This window comes from Aedes albopictus, chromosome 2, assembly GCF_035046485.1.
Source record: "Aedes albopictus strain Foshan chromosome 2, AalbF5, whole genome shotgun sequence".
NCBI classification, from domain to species: domain Eukaryota; kingdom Metazoa; phylum Arthropoda; class Insecta; order Diptera; family Culicidae; genus Aedes; species Aedes albopictus.
Genome location: NC_085137.1, coordinates 214,986,002 through 215,011,385, shown reverse-complemented (window position 1 = coordinate 215,011,385; position 25,384 = coordinate 214,986,002). Strand labels below are relative to the sequence as shown.

The 25,384-nt window shown below is 42.2% G+C and overlaps 1 protein-coding gene across 1 annotated transcript in view; it reads left to right on the top strand.

Moving 5' to 3' along the window:
* Positions 1-25,384, top strand: part of LOC134287909 (uncharacterized) — a 295,474-nt gene that overhangs the window by 269,810 nt on the left and 280 nt on the right. The gene's annotated exons all lie outside the window — the stretch shown is intronic.

The window sequence follows — 25,384 nt, the reverse complement described above, 5'->3', positions numbered from 1 at the left end:
GCTGAGAAACAGGTTCTATTCCAGTTGGGATGTAACGCCAAGAAAAAGAAGGCACCCAATCAAACAAAGTTGTAATGCCCATTGAGTGTTATTAAATGGGTATAAGGATTCTTGATACATCCTGTACGAGTTAATGCGCAACACGCTAAAAAAATAACATGAAAAAGTTTTTGTTAGAAAAACTTTTTTTCCTTAAAAGTGCCCATCTTGTGATGTATGGAGGAAAGTTAGGCAACAATATTGACTTTCTTGGAAAAAAATTTCAAAACATAAAAAAGTGGGCATTTTCTGTAAATTGACTTATAATTTTAAAAATATATTTTTTAGCGTGTAAAAATGTATTTAGAATTTTTAAAATATTTTTTCATGAAAGCTTGTACAATTCTCTAAAAGTCCCCCATACAACACTTTTCTATAGGTCTTGTCATTTTTGAGTTATATCGATTTTAAAAAAATCTTCGAAAAAAAGTTAGGCCCTCTTCAAATGTTACTCTTGAAAATTTTCGAAAATTTAAGTATGCAAAGTTGCTTATAAAAACCTAGTCTTTATGCCCACCAAGTTTCATTCGATTCTGAGAGGGTGTTGCCAACCACTGGTCGAGTTGGCGCGAAATTCGTCACATATAATAGGTTGAAAGCAGTAAAAATTTGAGAATTCGCACCATGGATCTGTCTAGCATACCTCCTGCAGCGCTACGATGCCGAACCTGCGGTCCTTCAGTTGATCAGCGAGTTTGCGGGTGCTCTCAATGAAGTTGAGAGATCGACAGATCCTTGTACCGAGCTTCCACTCCAAGTCCTTTTTGTTCGTCGGGTCGTTGCCATTGATCTCGGTTTGCATTACCAAGCAGCACCTGCAACATTATTGAAAACGTGTCTTTCTATGCTTTGGTCTAAATGAGTTGCACTGAAAGCACACGCAACTTCCATTTTGTCAATTAACTCAGAATTTCAATTTGTTTCGGATTTGTTTCATAGAAATCATCAAATTCCTCGTGTTTGACATCGATTCATGGAGGCGGAGCTTACATATTCCTCACAAGTGATAAAACCCTTTCCTGTCAGAACACGACCAAAGTTTCCACCTGGGATAGTAGCCGATCTTCCCTAAGGTTGCTTACAATCCGACCGGTGGCACGAGGAGGTAGTGTAAGAAGTTGCTGGAAAAACGCCTATGACCTCAATTGGGTCTGTATTACGCGTTACCCAGCCTGAACATGGTCTTGTTAAATACCCGCGCGTGTCACCCGAACGTCTCGTCTAGAAGAATAAGAAGAAGTCATGAGTTTCTAGATACATCCAGCAAAATTTTCCACCAATGCCTTTGCTTATTCCACATTCGAGCTGGTTTCCAAACATCCTCACGTTATGAATAATTCCATCTGGCTACACATCTGGTTCGATGCGGTTGGGGCTGGTTAGTATACAGCATCGACTCTCCTCCTGTATGTACTGCGGACGAACGACGACGCATTCAGGCCTTCGTATGGAACTGGAATCTCACCCCTCAACCACCGGCGGCGGCCACACAGTCGTGAAAGTGTCGTACACATCGCACTGTGCTGCCTCTTGGGGCCAGATTGGGTTAGGTTACATGACGTTTAATTTTATAATTTGCATCTCTACTAGCACTCGCACGGTATGACATTCCCAGGTGGCAGTTATAGTAGTGGGTCTGCGAAGCAATTGCACCCCTGCACCCTTGTCCTGTAGATGAGGGTGGGGAAAATTTTGCACTTATTTAGTATCCGTTTACAAGGATATTTTTTGTGATTTTCTGTATTCTTTCAGAAAATTGCACATAAATAAATAACCCTTCTAGAATGCGTAGGAATTTCTTAAATTTGTCCATTTTCATTTCATTTCTTTCAATTTGGATAGGTTTCATCGAATAGTGTTAAATAATTAAATGCCGTAGAAAAATTGTAATCTTTCACCCCATCTTTCTCTAGCTTGATTTGTTTTGGAATCTCACAAATCGCTCAATCGTATTGCGCAGCACGCTCTACTTAGTGTTCTTTGTCAGACAGAATGGACGTTTTCGTCGATGAGCTATCGAAGTTCAAAATATCAAGTTTCTCTCGTAGCTAAATGATGCTGTCACCTTCGTGCTAACTGTGCTAGAACGCAATTGCTTCTTTCCCAACGAATCCGACGATAACAAGTTCATCTTAACGATGTGAATCTTTTTTATATCAAATCCTTCCATCACCACTAGATTCAATCGCGGTTGCAGAATTGCAATATTTTGAATGCAATGCACTGTGTGCGCGCGCGGAGTTCGCTTTCAACACACAGATAGAGGGAGACGTTCGATCGTTACTCGTTTGCGTATCAAAAAGAGGTAGAACAGGTTTCTCGCGCCTTGTTCACCACCAGTTCGAGTTTGAGAGATGCCTCGTGGTTGCTGCGGCACACACAGAATCGTTGTCAACAAGGCGCGGGTTGCGTTGTTTGCGAGGACACTCATTCGAGCGGAATAGTTTTCCTAGGGGGTCCATAGATGTCCATTCGATTAGCATGCCAAGGAAATGAAATTTACACTGAAGAGAAAATATGTGAATGTTATCAATTTTGTATGTTCTTAAGTTTTTCACCCATTTCCTAAAACTCACAATCTTCCAGCATTTTGTTGGCATTAAATATTTCACCGAAACAAATAAGAGCTCAAGAGTAGTATCTACTTATTCTTAAAAGATTTTTTCAATGATGATGATGATGATTGTAAGGTGGCCCACACTTATATGAGAAACAAAAATTTCGAAAAATGCCAAGTCTTACTTCCTTTAATCAGTTGTTTTGGACTCCCTGAAGCTACGTTCGAAATTTAAGCAAAATCAATTAAGCCTAAGTGGGCGCTCAAAACGCTTGAAGTTTGTATGGGAAAACTTGGCCAAATGTATGCAGAAATTTTAAGTTTTCGAATTTTGACGCTAGGTGGCACTGTAAGCGTTCAATAATCAAACCCTTTGTATAATTGTAGGAGACTATATGCCAAACAACTTTGTCGAAGACCACAAAGTGATCCAACGTCTGTGAAAAAAGTTATACCCTAGGTAAAGTGAGGATAAACTTTATTGTTGTTTTTCCAATACATGTAAAGGAATAATATCTATAATGAAATCTCAATACTTTGCCTCACTTTGCGTAGGGTATAACTTTTTTCACAGCCGTCGGATCACTTCGCGGTCTTCGACAAAGTTCATTGGCATATAGTCACCTACAATAATACAAAAGGTTTATTTATTGAACGCTTACATCGCCCCAACGTTTAGTTTTCCCATACAAACTTCAAGCGTTTTGAGCGCCCCCTTAGGCTCAACCGATTTTGCTCAAATTTTGAACGTAGCTTCTAAGAGTCCAAAACAACTGATTTTAGAGGAAATCCAGCTTTTTACGCTGCGATGAGGGGTGATTCGTTTTTGACAGATCTTGCCGACAGCCCTTGCAGCATCACAGTAGCGGAAAATTTCAGTTCACTGCTCCAGAATTGTCAAAAGTTTTCACCTAGAGGTTACCATTGTTACCATAAAAATAAATAAAACATTTTCAATCATTTGAAACCTTGAATGCTCCTTGCCTTAAGGAGATGAATTGAAAGTACTACTTGTTGGATATTGAGACAATAAGAACTAAATATAGTTGGGTTCTCTATTAAAATTGCAGTGGCAACCCCGTTTGAATTTTGGATGCATTGAGTTCCGTGATCACATCCCCACATAACCATTGTTACCGTACGGTAACAAAGTGTTTCTTTTGACTACGATGTGGGACGATAGACTCAAAAACTTTGAATCGGTGGGCGGCTGATGAACTAACAATCCAAATGTATAGCGCAATAGATGGGTGAGCGACCGCTGCAGTCTGGCGTGCGGAAGCAAGAAAACGCAGTACCCACAACCCGACAAAATTAAGTGCTGGGAAGGGCGATCAGAAAGCGGACAGCTGGGAGCGACAGTAGGTAACCAACGACAAAACCGCGAGCAGAGTCTACCGAAGTGTGTTCTCGGACGAAGTATCAAAGTTTTTTTTTAAGTATTCGACTTTGAGACCTTTAGAAGTTGTCCTATCGACGTGTATTCCGTTCACTATTGATCCTATAAGAAGTGCTTTGCGTCAATAAACAAGGCTCAGCCTCTCCCACCTTGTCGTTTTTGATGACCAGGCCTCAAGGCAGATCCCAACCGATCACGTGGCTCCTGTCACGCCATCGGAGCGATACCCCGTACCTGCCCGTCATACTCGTGGATCACAAGATCTCTGGGTGGTCATCCGAGCCAGCGACCTTTTTCCTAATGAGCCATCCCCATCAGTTCCTCGCAACGGCTTTCGTCGGGCCACGGGAGCCTTATTCCCTTACCTCCTTGCCAGCACGCCGCCACGACCTATGTATATCAACTGACAGTCGTCGTCGAACCACCTGGCCCAAGAGGTTAGGCCGGTGATCCGTGACGCAAAAACTAAATTCCGTTCTAACAGCTGTGGAAACCCAAATATACGAATTCTAAACTGGCAGACAAACTGCACAGCAAGGCAGCAAGAGCAAAAAAATTGATGGTTTGTGCTGGCCAATATCCATCAAGAATAAAATGTGCCTTGCAAATCGAATTTGATCGTAGGCGAGCCCTTGGGCGAGCCCCATCGGAACTGGTACTAAGTAATATTCCGAATCGCGTTCCGAATGCTATCCGCTTGGGTGCTGGTTTATAATGTTGTACTCATAGCAAAGGTTTCTTCATGGACAGTAATCACGGACCTAAAAAGAAAGAAATTTTAAATCATAATCAAGTTTCCTACTCAAACACTACTCAAACAGGTTTGAAAACATTCTGGGTGAAAATTATTGACAAGTCTGGAGCAGTGAACTGAAATTTTCGATTGCTGTGATGCTGCAAGGGTTGTCGGCAAGATCTGTCAAAAATGGATCACCCCTCATCACAGCGTAAAAAGCTGGATACTTGGCATTTTCCGAATTTTTTGTTTTTCATATTAGTGTGGGCCACCCTATTGTATACCATTGGCGTATCTAGGATTTTTTCTTAGGGGATACCAGTTTTAGAAGGCATCAGTTTGTATGTGTAAAAGGAAATAGCGATCTGCCCTCAATTTCTTAATATATGATATGGGGCTGTCCCTGAACCACGTGGTATTTTTTTTTTGAGATTCTGAACCAACCAAAACCCCCGACCAAACACCCCCACCCCCCTCTGCGTTTGTATGGACCGTTGTCTTTGGTTGTTTTTTTTTTTAATACCAAAGAGAACTCGCTTATAGCGATTCCCCAATCAACCAAATATCCAACTCTTTGACACCTATGGGGGCGTCGGTGAGTCGCTGTCCTCATGTAAAATAGGTGTCAGATCATCACATCCTTTCCTATCCTTGTAACGGAGAAGATGGGCGTGGTCGGCAATGGAAGTTTTCATGTCTTTTCTACTTCAAACTCCGATTGGATAGATGTTCGTTCCCAAATATCTATCCATAAGTAACTGTAATTAGAGTATTTAAGTTCTTAACATGCAAACTTCCAGTATACAATCTTCGAATTACTCTACTACCACGCAACGCAACGCAACAAAAGTGCACTTTTTTTTAATTTTTAAACTTTATTTTGGTACCGTAAACCGGGGTGAAATTGATCATTCGGGTACTAGATTGTAATTCCATACTAGGAACTCTTAAGCGTCGTAATGATCTTAATCTTTTTACGTCATCTGGTTCGTAACTGTCTAGAGATAAGTGAGAACTTTAAATTTTTTTAGAAAAAAGTTAGTTTTGCCTCATTTTTTCAAGGAATTTGCAATGTATTTCTCATTAAGTTAAAATCATCGCTACTTAACAATCGATTGCTAATAGGACTTCCCGTAAATTCTCTGTTTTAACATTTTTGTGGAACCTTGGTTGGGAAGTTATGTAGCTAATCAGAACATGAAATTGTTATAAAAAGTTCATTTTATGATGAAATAGTCATTTAGTGTGATAGAAATCACTTATTTCAAATGAAATTGCCTACCTTTAGGCGTTTAAGGGGGAAATTTCAAAATTTAATTTTGCATTTTAAGTATTAAATTCACTAGTTATAAGATTTTAAACGCTTTATTCGGGTTTAGAAGAGCAAAATTAACCGGAGAAGGAAATTTTTCTTTCCAACCGATGCTTCATTGTGTACTGATCAATTTCGCCCCACAGTGACATTTTCAATTTTTTGATATTTGGAGTTATTTAACATAAAGTTTAAATTTGTTGAACAAAATTATGTCACATGATTCCATGGATATCCACAGGATACTGGTTTTACAGAAATTCTTTTGGCAATATTTGAATTGGCACTGATGTTATCCACATAAGTTAATTTAAAGTGATCAATTTGAACCCGGATTACGGTACTTATAATCAATTTCAAAGAGATTTTTGAAATCAACTTTTGACAGCTCCGCCCAGTACAAAATGCGACGAGAGGTGATTCGACAAATTGCTCCCATACAAACTTTAAATTGATTTTTGAATAGGTTCCCGGGCACCAAAATTCAAGAAAATTTGTTTTTCGGCTCAGTTTAGCATGTAGATTCAAAATATGGGATTATCTCATCATCGCCAAGAATTTAGATTCATTTTGAAAATTTCTCAGTAATTCCATTGGATTTGTAAAATTTCTTAGGCATTTTCTTTGGACTTTGTTACAAATTGATAAAAGGCTCGGAGGGTCGAGACGCATATACCAATCAATTCAGCTCGACGAATTGAGGTGATGTCTGTATGTGTATGTGTGTGTTCCATTGTTTACTATTGAAAATGTTTGGATCGGTTCGGTTCGGCCGTTCCGGAGTTATGGCCATTTAGGTGTTCCAATTAGTTCGAGCCGAGACGTTCCATGGTGGAATAAAACTCTTGAGACGCTTAGGAAAACTGCGCGTAGGGAATTCAATCATGCCAAGCGAACCGGCGATTGAAGCCTATACAGAAAGGCCCTGACGAACTACAACAAAGAAATAAGGTCAGCCAAACGGATATCGTGGATTCTAATGTGTGAAAGCATAGAGAATACAACCGTAGTGGCCAGACTCCAAAAAACTCTTTCAAAAGACCACTCCAATGGTGTGGGTAGCCTCCGAAAGACGGATGGTTCGCTCACTGTAGAGCCTAGCGATACACTGAGCGAATTGTTAAAGATCCACTTCCCTGATTCAATCCCTGAGTCGAGCATCGGCGACCAAGACACTGGAATTGCTGTCTCAGATCCACAAGAGATCCAATCATGGGTTTCTGGATCTAAATAAGACGCAATAAAGGTTGCAAAGGAAGCTTTCACTCGGGCCAGGGTTGAGAGGGCTGTGAGATCTTTCGAGCCATTTAAGTCTCCTGGCATGGATGGAATATTCCCAGCGTTGTTCCAAAAAGAGGAGAAAACACTGGTTCCACCCTTGGTTGAGATTTTTAGGGCGAGTCTGATTTTGGGGCATATACCCAACGATTGGCGTCAAATCCGGGCTGTCTTCATTCCGAAGGCAGGAAAGAGAGATAAAACCAACCCCAAAGCATTCAGGCCGATAAGTTTATCCTCTGTAATGCTCAAAATTATGGAAAAGGTACTATGCGAGCACATAAATCACAAATTCATGAAAGCAATGCCTTTGTCAAAAAACCAATTCGCTTATCAAAGTGGAAAATCTACGATCTCGGCACTACATACGGTAGTTCAAAAGATCGAAAAAACACTTAATGCAAAAGAAATTGCTCTTGTAGCATTTCTTGATATTGAAGGCGCATTCGATAACGCTTCTTATTCGTCTATAGGGTCAGCAATGTTGAGGAGAAAATTCGACCCATGCATTGTTACCTGGGTACATGCTATGCTAGCTAATCGAAAAATCTCCTCTGAGCTTAGCGGTTCATACATTACTGTTAAAGCAACAAGGGGGTGTCCGCCAGGCGGGGTGCTTTCTTTTTTGTTGTGGTCACTGGTGGTGGATGAGCTTCTAGACAGCTTAGAGAGAAGAGGCTTCGAAGTGGTTGGATATGCTGATGACGTTGTCATTATTGTACGCGGCAAATTCGAAAGTGTTATCGTGGAAAGAATGCAATCTGCCCTAAATCACACTTTTTCCTGGTGTCAAAAGGAACAACTAGGCATAAATCCTACAAAAACTTCCATTATCCCTTTCACCAAACGGAGGAAGGTCCAACTGAAACCCCTTTTCTTGAATCATACACAACTAGTTTATTCAAGCGAAGTAAAATATCTAGGTGTCATACTCGACGCAAAACTGAATTGGAGCACTCATCTCCAATCAGTTGTGCAGAAAGGTCTCAATACACCTTGGGTTTGTTCAAAAACCCTGGGTAAAAGATGGGGCCTAAAACCAAGTATGATCATGTGGATATATAAAACCATTGTTCGTCCCAGGACTACTTACGCTTCCCTTGTCTGGTGATGATGATGATGATTGTGTACCCACCATCAGCGCAAGGATTACCTATGGCTGCAGAGTCATACCGGAACGGAATGATCTACCTGATGGTTTGTTGTAGCAGGGTAAGCTAAATTCACTGGAGACCTTCGGAAAACAACATGATAATTGTTATCTCGTGACAAAGTCTGGCCACCCCACGAACATTTGCCCGGAAACCAGTTCATTTAACTTCCTTAGGCTACCCCTCCGAAATCCCCATATATGTCATGTTCAAATATAAAAAGTAATAATATGGAACGAACTCACCGGGTAATCCTGACCAGCTGGTTTTCTATGTTTGGCTTTGGTCTCAGCATGCAAACGGTCCAACCATATTAAATGTGCACTCGATCGCACCGCTCGCTGATTCTCCAATCGTCCATCGAAGAATCCGAAAAAAATACATAAGCGAGAATACCCGACGCACTGAAACACAATCTCTTGGATACTAGCATTTCCGAACTCGGAATAACGACGAACACGAGCACCACGATGCGGGCAATGTGGCCTCTTGCCACCGAGCCATCGTCGATCGTTTACACAAAGCGCGAACAAAAAACACAAAGAAAAATACGAAAACGCGGGAACGACGAAATGCGGCAAGTTTCAGCCTCCGCGCCCTGCTTGTCACTGCTTACGCTTCCCTTGTCTGGTGGCCTAAAACTAAGGAGTCTGCTGCAAGGGCTAAGCTCAACAAAATCCAACGCACCGCAGTTCGTAGTACACCCACTTTGGCCCTAGACGCAATGCTTCACCTGCCCCGGTTAGATCAATTCATAAAGCTGGAAGCGGAAAAAAGTGCTCAAAGGTTAAAGAGAACAAAAACTCTGCTGTCGGGAGACCTTACGGGTCACCTCAGCATATTAAATGAGTTTGCCATAATTCCCGCAATAGGAATTTGTAGTGACTGGATGGAAATGGTAGTCAATTATGACTTACCTTACGATGTGTTCATTCCTTCCCGCCAGGAGTGGGACGGAGGTGGACCCAGCGTTCCAACAGGCTCTATAAATTTCTTCACAGATGGTTCGAAAACGAATAATCTGACAGACTCCGTAATCTATGGCCCTAGAACAAAAATCTCTGTCCACTTAGGACAGTGGCCCACAGTATTTCAGGCGGAAATATATGCAATATTAGAATGCGTGTTATTATGCCTGATCAGAAAGTATAGGTTTGCAAAAATATGTATTTTCTCTGACAGCCAAGCGGCTCTTAAGTCGCTTTATTAATATTAGTTATTACTACACTTGTAACTCAAAGCTAGTGTGGGAATGCATTCTGGCTTTGAAAAACTTATCCATACGCAATCGAGTCTACCTATATTGGATCCCAGGACATACGGGTCTAGAGGGAAACGAGATTGCTGATGAGCTAGCCAGGAATGGATCTAATGAAAGGTTCATTGGCCCTGAGCCCTTCTGCGGGATCTCAGACTGCTCTGTAAAAATGGAACTGAACAAATATATGGTCAGTCAAATCACATCAAACTGGAATGCACTTCCCCATACGAGCCAATCCAAAAGGCTCGTAACGATAAACCCCAAGAAAACCCAACAACTATTAGGTCTCAACAAAAGGGATCTCAACATCTACACCGGTCTAATAACTGGACGCTGCCCCTGCAGATACCATCTACAAAAGATCGGAGCAATCCAAACCTCAAATTGCCGCTTCTGTGACGAGGAGAGGGAAACATCAGAACACATCCTCTGATATTGCAGTGCACTCACTCAACGTAGGTTCAAAGTTCTCAGCAAGCCCTTTTTAGGTCCTGCTGACATATGGATCTTATCTCCCATGAACGTGGTTGGCTTCATAAAGCTAGTCTCGCCAGAATGGGGGAGTCACATACTGTAACTCAGGATCTCTATTCATCAATAATAGATGGTCTTGAGTTCAGTCGATACCAAGGTATCTCAGTGACAAATATGTTACTGAGATAACTTACGTACCTCACAGCAAAAGGGTATTTCACAATAGTTCTAAAATCTGGACGCAGTGATCTTCACCCGACAAACGAGAGGGAGGTGTTCCAGATCGGTACCCCTGGAAGGAATTAGACATGAAAATGCACCATACATGCGTTACATCATTTGCAGCATTTTTGAAAACCTGAGGAACGGTTAGCAAGAAAATAGTCTCACACCATATCTGAACCGGTTCCGGATGTCTAGCCGGAAGTGGCCAAATATAATAATGAACTAAACCTATGCATGCGACAGATCAAATCACGGCTTTTAAGGAAGCAGGCACAGACCACTTTGGGGACTGCCGGTTGTATTTCGGAGCCAGTTCCGGGTAACCCGCCGGAAGTGGCCAAATATAAAATTAAACCAAGCCCAGGCATGCGACACAACAAAAAACGGCTTTTTTGATAACTTAATTATTGGTTGGCAAGAAAACAGTCTCAGACCATATCTGAACCGATAGTGTTCCGGAACCGGTTCTGGGTGTCCCGCCGGAAGTGAACAAATATAATAGTGAACTAAACTCATGCATGCGACACATCAAATCATGACCTATTCGATAACCTTATGAACGATTAGAAAGAATTGGCATTAGAAACTACCGGTAGTGTTAGGGAATCGGTAACCACGCCGAACCCAACCACCCGACGAAACACCGATCAGCAAACTATTCGATCCGGATTAACCAACGTGCCCAACCAAAGACCCACTCAGGACGAGGTCCATTACAGAAAACCGATCGGGACCCTTTTAGGCAGTAGGTCGTCCACGTGACCAATCGCAGGTTTCGCAGAACGTCAAACGGGGCCCGTTCAGGCCGCTTGAAGCCTCCGTGTCCAATCCACCGTATTCGCTAGACCGGCGCTTTAACCCTTTGGAGCCGAAGGGGTCAATGTGACCCCGGCGGTGAAGCTGAGCATAGGACACGTGTTCGAGGTCAGTGAGATATTGGCAGCGATGGTAAAAATATCCGGTTCCAAAGGGTTAACCAACTAAGCTACAGACCAGGTAATGATTCAGCGGAATAGAAAGCCAAATCGCCCTACAAGTGAGAGCGAATTGTTTTTATTTGAAGCCCAGACTTACTCTCGTACTTCATACCTACACCCTTAAATGAAACAACACAGCGCATGAGAAACTTTCGCGCAGCGAGCAAAGAGACAAAGGATTTTTCACTCATATTTGTGTACAACTGGATCAACACAAAAAATGTGCTGATCCGATGTTACACAAATCTGCGTGAAAATTCTTTTGTCTTTTTGGTCGCTGCGTGAAAGTTACTCGTTGCGCTGTGTACATCGAGTTCTGCGTGTAGCCACCAAGCAAACACCAGCAAACAGACGAGTCTAATTTAATTAGCGTCAAGGGCTCCTACCACAGACAAACAAACGTAACTATTATAGGAAATTCATCATAAACTTTAGCCAGGTCTTTCTCATGCGCACACTGCCACCTGTTGGTAGAACCGCGCAAGACACTGTCGGCCATGATGGATTTCGAATTGACGTTTGTCCAACACACACATCACTGTGCAAATCGTCTGTAATTATCGTTTGTATCATTCAGCAACGTGTACACTGGCAAACAGGGATGCAGATGATTTTTTGAAAAATCTGTATCACAATTTTCAAAAATCTGTGCCTCATACAAAATTTGGGTGCAAAATCTGTATCACATACAAAAATAAAATAGCTCCTCTATCTCAAAAATCTGTATTTCATATAAAACGAAATCTGTATGGATGCCTAAGAATCTGTATAATAAAGATATACAAGGGGTGGCCAAAATGTTTGGAATAGGCAACTTTTTTTTTCTCTCACAGAAAAGTTCAAAACGCTGTACCTTTTCATAGAGTGCACCCAAAATTCTCAAATTTTGACAGTTTGTTAACCTACTATATGTGCATCATTGGTACAATTTTGAGCTCGATTGGTTCATCCTTTGCGAAGCTAGAATCGTTCTCGTGAAACATTATTTTTTAGACAACTTAATTTTGAATTTTCATATCTCGGAAACCAGTGAACCGAATTTAATGAACTTTTGAGCCATCAACAATGAATTGATGCTTCTCATGTCATTAAAACATAGGTACACTCTTAGAAAAAATCATGTAAATTTAAGTTCGCTTGGATGCACATAAAAGGAGCGGCTCGTTTGACATAAATTTACGTCTTCTATCACAAATAAAGTCGAGCTAGTAATCGCTAGAGCCGAAGCGAGAGATAAATCATATGTAAATAAAATAATGAACAAGAACCGAACTCTGGTCCGCTGATTGAGAGGCACGTACTATACCTCTCGGCTATATCACCGAGTTGTGAGACAAACGATAAATATAAAACTGTTTCTACCTATCTGGTCAGATAAATTTATTGACATCTTGTGCAACCAACTCGAACTTACATGATGGATGTAAAATTGAGTCAAATTTACCATTCAGTCATGAAATGTTTACGTATGTTGATGGTTTACGTCACGTGTAAATTCCTAATTTTTTAAGAGTGTACTTTTTGAAAGTTGAAGAAAGTTATCATGGATTGAAACTTTTTGGATCTTTCTTGAAAAAATGTAATTTTTTTACATCAATGTCATTAAATTTTAGTGTTGATATCAAAAGATTTTCTCTTTCTGTTCTCAAGATACACTACCCGTCATAAGTACGGACTCACAAAAAGTATTGCAACAATATTGCATCATCCTGACTCACCTCGATATCTCTAAAACCAGATCAGCTACGAAAATGCCGCCTTCAGAAAAGTTGTTGCTTTTGGGCTCCTGAATAACTTTGCTGAAGACAACATCTTTGTAAGTCCACAGGTTTTGGAGATACCGAGGTGAGTCAAGGTGATGCAATATTGTTGCAATACTTTTTGTGAGTCCGTACTTATGACGGGTAGTGTATCTCTGATAAGATGTATTAGATCCTATATGGGTTGAAAGAATAAAACATTTAGTATTTTTTGTATGATTTTGTAAATTTGACTTATTTTCCTCTATATGGGTGAAAAGGTCAAACAGGTATAACTTTATTCATCGTGGGCAAGGATGGGAACACTCACTTGCAAAGAGTTACACTCACTTGCTATTTTCTCAGCTTAGAAACGTGCAATCAAGAAACGATATGTGGACGATTTTTGCCTTATGGTTTTGTCTAAAAGTTTGCCGAATAGAGTAGGGGTCGCACACGCATACCGACGTCGTGAGGGAGCTGCGAAAGCAACTCTCCACGAGGTAAATGTAAATTACTATTATTTCTAAGTTGAGAAAACAGCAAGTGAGTATAACTCTTTGCAAGTGAGTGTTCCCATCCCTGATCGTAAGAAAATATTACATTTTATAGCGTCGTATCAAGTACACTAAGGTCTTTTTTTACACGGGTAGTTTTTCTGCTTTAACTCGGTCAATTTTGGGCCAATTCACATGAAATTTTGTACACAGGTAGACACGGTTAGTACTACCTGTGTACGGAAAATCAGATAGGTAGGTTCAAAATTGACCGAGTTAAAGCAGAAAAACCACCCGTGTAAAAAAAGACCTTAGTGTATCAATATATTGTTGAAAAACATTAAACATTTCATTCAATTCGGTTTACTGGTTTCCGAGATATGACGGTTCAAAAACTAGTTGTCTAAAAATAGTGTTTTACCAGAACGATTCTAACTTCACGAAAGATTAATTAATCGTGCTCAAACTTGCACCAATCATGCACATATAATAGGTGAACAAACTGTCAAAATTTGAGAATTTTGGATGCACGCTATGAAAAGTTACAGCATGTTGAACGTTTTTGTGACAGAAAAAAAAAGTTGCCTATCCCAAACATTTTGGCCATCCCCTGTATCTCTATTAGGGTGGCCCAAACTTATATGAAAAACAAAAATTTCGAAAAATACCAAGTCTTACCTCCTAAATCAGTTGTTTTGGACTCCCAGAAGCTACGTTCAAAATTTTAGAAAAATCGGTTGAGCCTAAGGGCCGCTCAAAACGCTTGAAGTTTGTATGGGAAAACTTGGCCAAATGTATGCAGAAATTTTAAGTTTTCGAATTTTGCCGCTAGGTGGCGCTGTAAGCGTTCAATAATCAAACCCTTTGGTATTATTGTAGGTGACTATATGCCAGAGAACTTTGTCGAAGACCGCAAAGTGATCCGACGGCTGTGAAAAAAGTTATACCCTCGGCAAAGTGAGGCAAAGTATTGAGATTTCATTATTGATATTATTCCTTTACATGTATTGGAAAAATAACAATAAAGTTTATCCTCACTTTTCCTAGGGTATAACTTTATTCACAGACGTTGGATCACTTTGCGGTCTTCGACAAAGTTGTTTGGCATATAGTCACCTACAATAATACCAAAGGGTTTGATTATTGAACGCTTACAGCGCCACCTAGCGTGGGGCCACCTTAATCTCTATATATGGCATCACTGCTGACAAACGACAAAGCGATCGAACACTAGCGCCTCTGGTGGTAGGATCGCGCAAATGATTTGAAATTTGAATTGATCGTTATATGCATGTGCCAAGCCGTTTTGAAGAGTGTTACGTTAGTTTGTCTGTGTCTGCACGGTCGCACGCTCGACGATCAACTGTACCGTGGCTTGCGTCGATGGCACAGTTGGTCGTCGAGCGTGCGACCGTACCGAGCTCTCAACGCATACAAAATTAGACACCAGCAAACACTCCGACGTCGATCAGCCACCGTGGCAGACGCTGTTGTGAGCCGCTCTCAGCTTCGAGAGCAAACGCTCAGGTTTTAAAGACACTGCTTCCAGTGAGCTTTTTCGCTCTTTGAAGGAAGGTCGACACTAGGACAACGGACCAGGATGCAACGCCCAGTGACACAGCCCAATACTTTTCATGACAACTGCGGCGGGAATCGAACCCGCGCTCCTTAGCACGATGTGACTAAGAGCTTGGTGACACTAGCCGCACGATCTTACCCCTTTCCTACTCAGCCCACAACCAAACCTTGTTGATCGGATGAAGAACGGAAAGGCGGCTGGGGTAGATTGTATCAGCGCGGAGTTTTACAAGTATTGTGACGATCGCACCATACAGGACCTACAAGCGCTTTTGAATGCGGAATGAAAACATGAGCTAGTGGTACCGATCTCCAAGGTGAAAAGTCCCTCGACAGTTAGTGACTATAGCCCCATTTATTTAAGTTGTTTCGCATGAGGTCTACGCAGCGTGGATTTTAAGCAAACCGCAAAGGCGCTGTCCATAAACTACTTATACTCATTTTGGGTAACCTCAGACCCCCCTCCTCCTCCGTAGACTTTTGTTCATACAACATTTTCAAAATTTGTATGGAGCGTAGGCTTTGGCCAGACCCCCCCGTCCCCCCTAAGAGTCTACGTAGTTTATGGATAGGTCCAAAGTACGATTGGCCTATTATATAGGATATCATCAGGAAGGCTTCTTGCCTGAGAGGTCAACAATGGACTACCTGCATGTCCTATAGCGGGTTCTTCAGGAGCGTTGGAATGGCGGAAAGACCACTGCGTTGATGTGCCTCAATTTCTTAGCTGGGAAGCTTCCCTCAATATCAAAACATGGTTGATAAGTGTATCTTTCATGGTCGTCTTTTGGTCTTCGGGTGTAAGCGTTCGTCACTCAGGGGCTGTGCATAAACCATGTGGACTTTTTGGTGGAAGGGATGGTCTGGCCAAAGTCTACACTCCATATAAATTTCAAAATTTTTGTATGAACGAAAGTCTACGAGGGGGATAAGGGGTCTGAGATGGCCAAAATATGGTTCACGTGGTTCATGAGCACTGAGCAGCTCCTTAGTAGTCCTAAAACTATTCGATGGCTATAGACATGAACTTTATTCAAAGCAAATTGATTTCTGATATTGATTTTGATGTGAGCTTTAACGTTATTTATATTCAAACATACTAACTGACAACACGCTCTTGATCTGCATTTATTTCAGCTTACTCAGAGTATTTAAACATTCAAATACTTAATCAGACCGTTACGCGTGGGTGAAGTAAATTCCACATTTCTGGTGAAAGTAAACTGATAAGTTTCACCTAGACAGCGCTTAAAGACTTCTTTTTATTTACCTTAAAGCTCAAATCGATATCCCAAGATTCCAAACCACATCCGAAAGGCATGTGAATGTTTATCCTCCATTCCTTGCCACAATTTCCATAAACATGAACGACATCACCCAATTAGCCTTTTGACTGTCATCATTTTGCAACGGTCATGCTGAGTGTTTTGGCGTATGGTCATTGGGTCCCCGTCTCCAACGTTGGAGAAAAAAAAACGACCGACAACCGAGCGAAGTGCTGTCCGTCCTCAACGTGCACCATCCAATCCAATGGCCCCACCACGAGGTAGAATACCATATAGACAGGTTGACTCTTTTAGTCATTAATTTCGCATAGCAAGCAGAATCGTCACCCGCGAGAAGAGTTCGGACGGTAGATACGATACAGCTTCCATAGCCACTTCTCGATCAAAAGGTGGAAAACGACGGCAAAAAGAAGAAGAAGAAGGCAAAACCTGCCTCGGTTGATCCCCAAGCAAAAACCAACTGCGCAAGCGCGCGAACCTCGCTGCAGACTCTTGCGTGGCCTGAGATGTGGAGGATTTGTCCTCCTTCGCCGGTCGCGCATCGACCGCGGGTCCCAGCAGAGCCTCGAGTCTGTCGATCCCTCCGCGGCTGGCGATGATATTTGAGCAATTTACATATATTTTATTGCTTTGATCGTTAAATTATGCAAAAATATATTAATTTCCAGATTCCCATAAATGTTGTACATCTGTTGAAGAGGTTTGACCAGTTTTCCAACTTTGTGCTTTGTGGAGTGTTCGATGGGCTTTTGGTTGGGCGACGTATGGGGCTTGGGAAGGGATCGACGGTTTCCCAGCCTAGCTAGACTCACTGACGAAGACCTTTCGATGGTTTCGCGCTGGGGCCCCGATCGATCGACACCGGTGACGGTTCATTATTATGGATTCCATTCGGAGGATGGCATAGTGTGTTAATTTTTTTTCCCGGGCCGCGTCATCTGCCGCACATTGTTGCCGAATGATCATCAGTTGTGGGTTTTTGTGCATCTCGTCTTCCTCTTATGTTTTAGTAGGTCTTTCGGCGAGTTTTGATAATATATTGGAATTCTTAAGCAAATGGGAGAGGCAAATTGATTGCAAAAAATGTGAGCATGATTGCATAAAATTGACTACAACGAAGGTAGTCATCATGATTGCTGTCGATATCGATAGTCGACTGTAAATTACTGCTACGAAATTCGCTAACCTCAAAAGTCTTAACATTTCTGAATTTTTTAACAAAAAGATTGCATACTAGAAGTTCTAGTAACTTGGCCAACTGCTCTCTGTTTTAGTATTCTTTGAGGACTTCCTTAATTATTATTTGAAGGACTGTCCTCGTCTACTTACTTATTACTTTTACTCCTGAGCGACCAAGTTTGTGCACAGGGCAAATTTATCCTCGAGCTCATATGACGTCATATGATGTCATATGACGTTCCACGAGCCACCGGAGATTTGCTTCAAGTGGAACTAGGATACAAGTCATGGGACTGCAAAGGCCCTGACAGGAGCAAACTGTGTGGAAGATGCGGCGCCGAAGGCCATAAGGCACAAGGCTGCACGAGTCCACCTATTTGTCTGATCTGTACCGGGAAATCCGTGAACAACAGGTATCCAACGGGTGGTCCAAGGTGCTCGGCCTTCAAGAAAGCTACAGTGAACAAATCACAGTGCAGGTAACGTAGCTGAGCCTAAACCCCTGTGACGCGGCTCAGCAACTGCTTTGTCAGGCAGTTTCTGAGTGGGGGACGGATACCGCCACCATAGCGAACCCATATCGAGTACCCGCCGGCAACGGCAATTGGGTCACAGATGGGTCCAGAAAAATGGCGACTATATGAACGACGGCTAAATACTCCGTCCAGGAGTTGGTGTCTACTACCTATGCGGGCTTCGTGGTCGCCAAAGTAATCGCCAGGATCGTCTTCTATATCTGTTGTTCGCCTTTACGGTTGGCAATCGAGCAGTTTTCGCAGATGCTGGACTGTATGACGACCGCGCTAACAGGACAAAGGCTGGGAGTAATAGCGGGTGACTTTAATGCCTGGGTCGTTGAATGGGGAAGTCGTTTCACGAGCCAGCGGGGTCAGATCCTGCTAGAGATATTGGACACACTAGATGTCGAGCTGGCTAATGTCCGTACCAAGAGTACCTTTAGTCGGAACGGTGCGGAGTCGATAATTGACATTACTTTTTGTGGTCCTGGCCTAACAAGAAGTTTGAATTGGAGAGTAGACGATATCTACACTCACAGCGACAACCTGGCGGTTCGCTACAGTACCGGCTACAACAACAGCATGCAGGGTAGAGGAAGAGACGGCCCTCGCAGATGAAAGACATCATACTTCGAAGATGGGGTATTTAGGGAGGCGCTCCGTCGTGAGCGAAACCTATTTGGTTTAAACGGCGACGAGCTGGTAGCATGCGTGCGATGCGAGGTGAGTCCACCCTAGAAATGGGAGGCCACCGGCTTACTGGTGGACAAACGCGATTGCGGACCTGTGCCACGCCTGTTTACGGGCTAGGCGGCGGATGCAGCAAGCACGATCTCAGGAAGAGCGATGCGAACGGCGGGTGATGTTCGCCGCTGCAAATTCTGCGCTGAACACCGAGATAAGGTCAAGCAGAAAGGCCTGCTTTGAGGGTCTCTGTCAGAGTGCCAATGCGAATCCGAGGGGTGATGCCTACAGGATCGTGATGACCGAGACGAGAGGTATAATTGCTACTTCAGCATAATCTCCAGAGATGTTGGAGGGGATCATCGAGGGGCTTTTTCCGTGTCATGATCCTAGTCCTTTTTCTCCTTTTGTAGGACAGCCGGGGACTGGAGCTGGCGATGAAGAGAGGGTCGCCGAAGTGAAACTTGCGGGGATAGCAAAGTCCCTTAGCCTAGTAAGGCCCCAGGTCCGGACGGAGTTCCGAACCTGGCCTTTAAAGTAGCTATTGCAGAGGCTTCCGAGATGTTCAGGTCTGCTATGCAGAAATACCTGGACGAGGCAGTTTTCTCAAAGGTTTGGAAGAGGCAGAGCCTGGTTCTATTTCTAAAGGCGGGGAAATCACCCGGGAATCTATCAGCATATAGACCAATATGCTTGATCGACATGGCGGGGAAGGTGCTCGAGAAGATCACCATTAAAAAACTATTGAGAGGCTATCTTGACGGATACAAAGACCGCCGAGATAGCTATCCAGCGTATGAGGAGTGGAATTCACTGCTGTGTAGTAGTTACTCTGGATCTTCCTCTAAATGTGTGTGATTAATGCGTTCAATAGCGCCTGTTGGGCGGCTGTTGCCGATGCGCTACTGCACCTGGGAATATCCGCGTACCTGTACAAGACGCTCGGAACATCCCAAGTAACAATTCCATTGCAGATTGGTTTTGTTTGATTTTTATTAAGGTTTTATTACAGCAATAATTAAAACTCACAGTTTTATGACTGCTTTTATGAAAACCATTGATAAAATGATTTATAGTATACTTGAAGATATTCATAAAGACATATTTTAAGAGTAAACAAAACTTTCCGATATGTAAACTTTCTGGCAATCATTATTACCACAATTAAACTGTTAAAACTCTCAACAGATGGCGATCCGTTCGATTAGTAACGACATCTGTTGGTGGAAAAGCAGAAACTACGACACTGCTAGGTTTATTGCGGTCATCATAAAAGCGAACTTGCTTTCGTTTTATTTTCGCTGATTATGGTCGTCGCCATATTGAATAATTAGCTTACGTGAATGGAAAATACTTAATTTTGCTTAAATAAGCAATAAATTGATAGTCTGTCACCATTTTCATAACATGCTCACATAAATAAACTCTCTCTGCTGAGTTTTCTTGTGATTCGAGATAGTTTTACTAAATTCAAAAATTGATTTATTTCATTCCAAGATGATAATATTCACTATTTTCGAAGCGCATTAATTTTATGATTCTGTACCCCCAATATTCACGGTAAATTCGAATGCGCATGTAGGATTATGCACAATAACTACTGAAATATTACTTTGAAATGATCGCTTTCTACTTACGAATGATGTATTCTCCTGAACTTTACGTGCCATCGCAGAAGCTTTTCTGCATCTTGAGCTGTCATAGTTTTTGTTGAAAAAAAAAACAACAACAAACGAGAATGGAACATTTTTCAGCTAGGTTTCAAAACGAGTTTATTGCTACTCTTAATGTGGTTTGCAAAACCTCTCCGAGAGTGGTCCACTTAGCCGGAAGATGCTCTCAAGAGGTTATCAAGAGGTTTTGATGTATAAATCAGTTTTATTGCAAGTTTTATAAAATTGGTTATGAAGATCTCTTATAGATCCGAACAAAACCTAAATGTTACTTGGGATACGACTAGAATCGAGTACTAGCTTACGGCACAGATGTTAGTCAAATGTGCAGCTACATAACCTCAGGAGTTCAGCAAGGTTCCATCCCATGGGTCCTAGAATGTCATGTACGACGAGGTGTTGAGGTTAAAGTTCCCGCTGGCCGTGGCCATCGTCGGCTTCGCTGGCGATATTACGCTGGAGATCTACGGGAATCGATCGAAGAAGTGAAATTTGCTGCAGGCCGTTTGACCCATAGTGCAAGCGATTGTAATATCAATTAACTTGATGATTTTGTGGCTATATCGGTCTCTTTCTACTCATAAGTATAAGGGAGTAGAGATCAAAGTGGATAATGAAATGATAGATATGATAGAATTCGCTAGGTAGCGAACAAGTGTGAAAATTTTATAGAAGGTGAAATTAGGCATGTAGGCCATGTATTGAACGAATACATCGAATGCGTGAAACTTCTGCCGTGCGACCTGTGCTTTTAAACAGATCGGCTTTGTTGGTAGTTCATAACACCTTACCAAGACTGGCAAAAGTTACCACCTTACCAAGGTGGTATGAACTACCAACCAAGCCGATCTGTTTAAAAGCACAGGTCGCACGGCAGAAGTTTCACGCATTCGATGTATTCGTTCAATACATGGCCTACATGCCTAATTTCACCTTCTATAAAATTTTCACACTTGTTCGCTACCTAGCGAATTCTATCATATCTATCATTTCATTATCCACTTTGATCTCTACTCCCTTATACTTATGAGTAGAAAGAGACCGATATAGCCACAAAATCATCAAGTTAATTATAGAATACGGTCGATAAATCAGTACATGTAATATCAATTTGAAGCGCTCTATCAAGCACTTGGCGGCTATGATCGACGAGTAGGGAGTCCGCTAACGCTTTTTTTGTACGCTTTACAGAAACATTTCAATTCTTTCTCGAAAACCGAATAGCGCTGGAGGGCTTCGACTCTGGCTCCTCGTGTTATTGCTGACTCAATCGTGACTCTAGTGTTCCTTCACTCTTTTTTATTCCTCTATTTGTCAAGTGTGATTCACATATAGCCGAGGCGGTAAACGCACGGGTATTCAGCATGACCACGCTGAGGGTGACGGGTTCGATTCCCGGTCGGTCCAGGATCTCTTCGTAAAGGAAATTTCCTTGACTTCCTTGGGCATAGAGTATCTTCGTGCCTGCCACACGATATACGCATGCAAAATGGTCATTGGCAGAGGAAGCTCTCAGTTAATAACTGTGGAAGTGCTCATAGAACACTAAGCTGAGAAGCAGGCTTTGTCCCAATGAGGACGTTACGCCAAGAAGAGAGAGAGAGATTCACAGATTTGCGTGTGTTCTTAGCTCACTCCTTAGTTCGAGTTATCGGCAGCATCAGTTGGCTCGTAACATTGATTCATGGTAAGTTTTTGAACTTACATATCGTCCCCTTAATGCTAGAACTAGGTATTAACTCGAAAATCATAGTTTCGAGAAAATCGACTTTGAAAATTATACAATTTTTCATGCAGTTGTTCCAAAGGTATGAAGCCTTCAATATAATTATTTTTTGCATTGATGGCTTATTCAGCTTCTACTCTTTCTGCTACAAGATAAAGTTTTGAAATATTTTGGTTTAAACCTTTGATAAAAATAATAAATGGTTAAAAAAATGTCGAGTTACCTAGTTATAGCACTCAAAATGCAACATAAACAATGGAGAGGATGTTCTGAGATACCTAGTTTTTGCCACAATTGATATCATTCTTTTTAGTTTTCTTGTTGCCGTATGCAAATTTAAAAGGGTTCACATATTGAAATTAACGTGTAATTACTGAATTTACTAGGATGCCTGCTATATCACCACATGACACCTCAAAAGGTTTATAAATAATCGTCTACGAAGAATCACAGTTTTAAGCAAAATCAATACAAGTAAAACATTGTAAGATTTTAGGCTTAAAATGAAAAACAGTAGTAGATTTTCAATCTACTAACAAAAGAATGACTAGTATCATTTCCAATTTTCAATCTACTAACAAAAGAATGACTAGTATCATTTCCAAGTCCAAGCATCTGATAGCTTTTAACCTGTGCGGTTGGAAATAGATATGATTTTCTTAGTTACCTAGTTATAGCACTCAGTTCTTGTATTCTACACTGAGATACCTAGTTTTGAAAATGATGAATATTTTCGTCGTTTATAATCGTATTTCATTGGTCTTTGGAAATATTATAGAGCTCAAAAAGCTCGATATAATGGTATATTCAACTCAAAAACGTCAAATTTCGAGTTACCTAGTTCTAGCATTAAGGGGACGAATGTTCTGAATCTGACCTCTATTATCCTTTCATCAATAAAGTCCCACTTTATCGACGCATCGTGGCCGTAAGCAATGAGTAGTGAAACAACTTCACGGCGACGAGGAGTGTGTTCGACTGGTAAGCCAGAGTACATCAGAATTTTAATCAGTGCCTATATGCGGTCTCCAAAATTCGGTCAACGAATTTCGTTCTGCCCTAGCAAGTTCTGTCAATTATAAATAATGGGCTAAGGCTGTTGTTTTCTAGGTGTCTTGTAAAATTGTATCATTTATAATAATTGAGAGATATATGTAAATTTAGTTAACTCAAATGTCAGAAGTCACAAGACTTGAGTCAAGCCTTGGTTCTCTCGTAACTCAAAAGAAAAAAAAATGAATAACATGAGACCTAACTCACTAAAACTGTACTTACGATTCTGCCCATTCGATCAGGAAAAGACCGAAATACCTACCGGCAAAAAAGTATCAAATTACTACTAATGAAATAAAGACCCCCACCGGAGGCTGTAAAAACCGCTCGGCAAAAACTTTTGTCATCATCCGTCCCGTCAGCGCGCAGCTTCTTCTCTACGCCTCCGGAACCTGTGCAAACACACTCACCGAAGATCATCAGAAGGGAAGCTCACCGAGCGAGACTCGGTGGAGCCAATTCAAACGGACCGCTTCAGACCAGATGGCAGCATTTTTGCACCCGCTTCTCCCCGTCCGACTGCGACCTCGGCTTGTCCTCTTCCTCCTCTGGGCTAGAAAGTACGCCGCGCGCTGCAGAACAGACTCATTTCCGGCCGGGCTTAATTGGCGCAAGTGTGATACGACTACGAGGCAAGAGCCCCGGAGTCAGAGCAGGGTAAACTGCGTCTCAAATGTGGGAAGAATGCCCCGTTATGAGCTGGCATTTCGCTTAACGCTGAGGCGGATGACGGAGCCGACGAGGGTTGCCATCGTTCGTTCTGGCGTTGTAGCGTTGTAGTCAAGCACCGTGTGCCGGTATAATTACGCACACGAGCTCCGTAGGAGCTCGCTGGGCGTAGTTCTGAGGCTGACGGTCATCGCTTTAGTGAGGAATTATCTCTTGGGGCAGCGAAATTCATCTTTCTAGTGTGGCATTCCTGGCCGAGTGAAGTGTATAATTACTCATATCATTCCGTTAATTGAGGCAAACACATTTAAATAATTATTTGAATAATCTTCTGCTAGCGACTGTAAAGCTTATGGTTTGCAGATCTCTATATGTCACCATGACACATGGTCAAATAGCCGAAGCTGCATCTTTTCGCCATGGACGTGTGGCTCAAACAGCATCTGTTCTGGTTGCTAGCGGATGAACAAAAAATACTCCTTCACCGAAAGATATACTTCAGGTGGCAGCTCAACACGATGGATAGGGAGAATTAGGGCGCAAACCTTGAAACACGAGAATCCGCTATAGACAAGCTTCTCTTAACCGTAGAATTGGTTTCCTGCTTAGCGTTCACGCCCACGAGAGGATAATAGTGGTCAGATTCAAAACACGGGGTCGAGACCTCACAATGATCCAATGTTGCTACCCATGCTATCGAAATGAAAACTGAAGAGAACTTTCACAGCCAACTGAATACTGTCGTGGATAAGATTCCATAAGGTGACACCAAGCTTCTCACGCGCAATGCATAGTTTTGTGACAACAACGGTATGGTGATCGGCGAAAATCTCCTTCCCGAGAACCGGCTATGAGTTGCTACAAAGCATCAACAGCAGGACAAAAATCGGCCGTAGGTTCAACACACGCCGACTGGAAGACTCTGTAGTGAAAAGGTTCTTTGTTGAGGAGTTAGAGAACCGTGCTGCGGATATTACGGAAAGTGGCAGCGTAGAAGATCGATGGAGCGGAGCACCACCAAAAACGGCTCCATTGCCACCGGCGGGAGTAACTTTGGTCAATTACACACTCAGACAGAGCAGTAGATCACAGATGACAAATAAAGAAAGATGGATGAGCGAATGAACGCCAAAGCCAAGCGCAAACACGAGGAGCCAAAGTCGTAACCCGTCAGCGCTACACGGCTTTCGAAAGGGAAGTTGATTGCTCATTTAGACAGGACAAAAGAGCGTAGGTGGACTGCATAGCCGACGAGGGAGAGAAAACCGCAAATTCCAGCGACATTTGTTCCATCTACGAAACCAAATGTTGACTTAGTTGGACTACGATGAATGTTACGATGCCAGTGAAAGACACATCTGGACAGTTGTTAA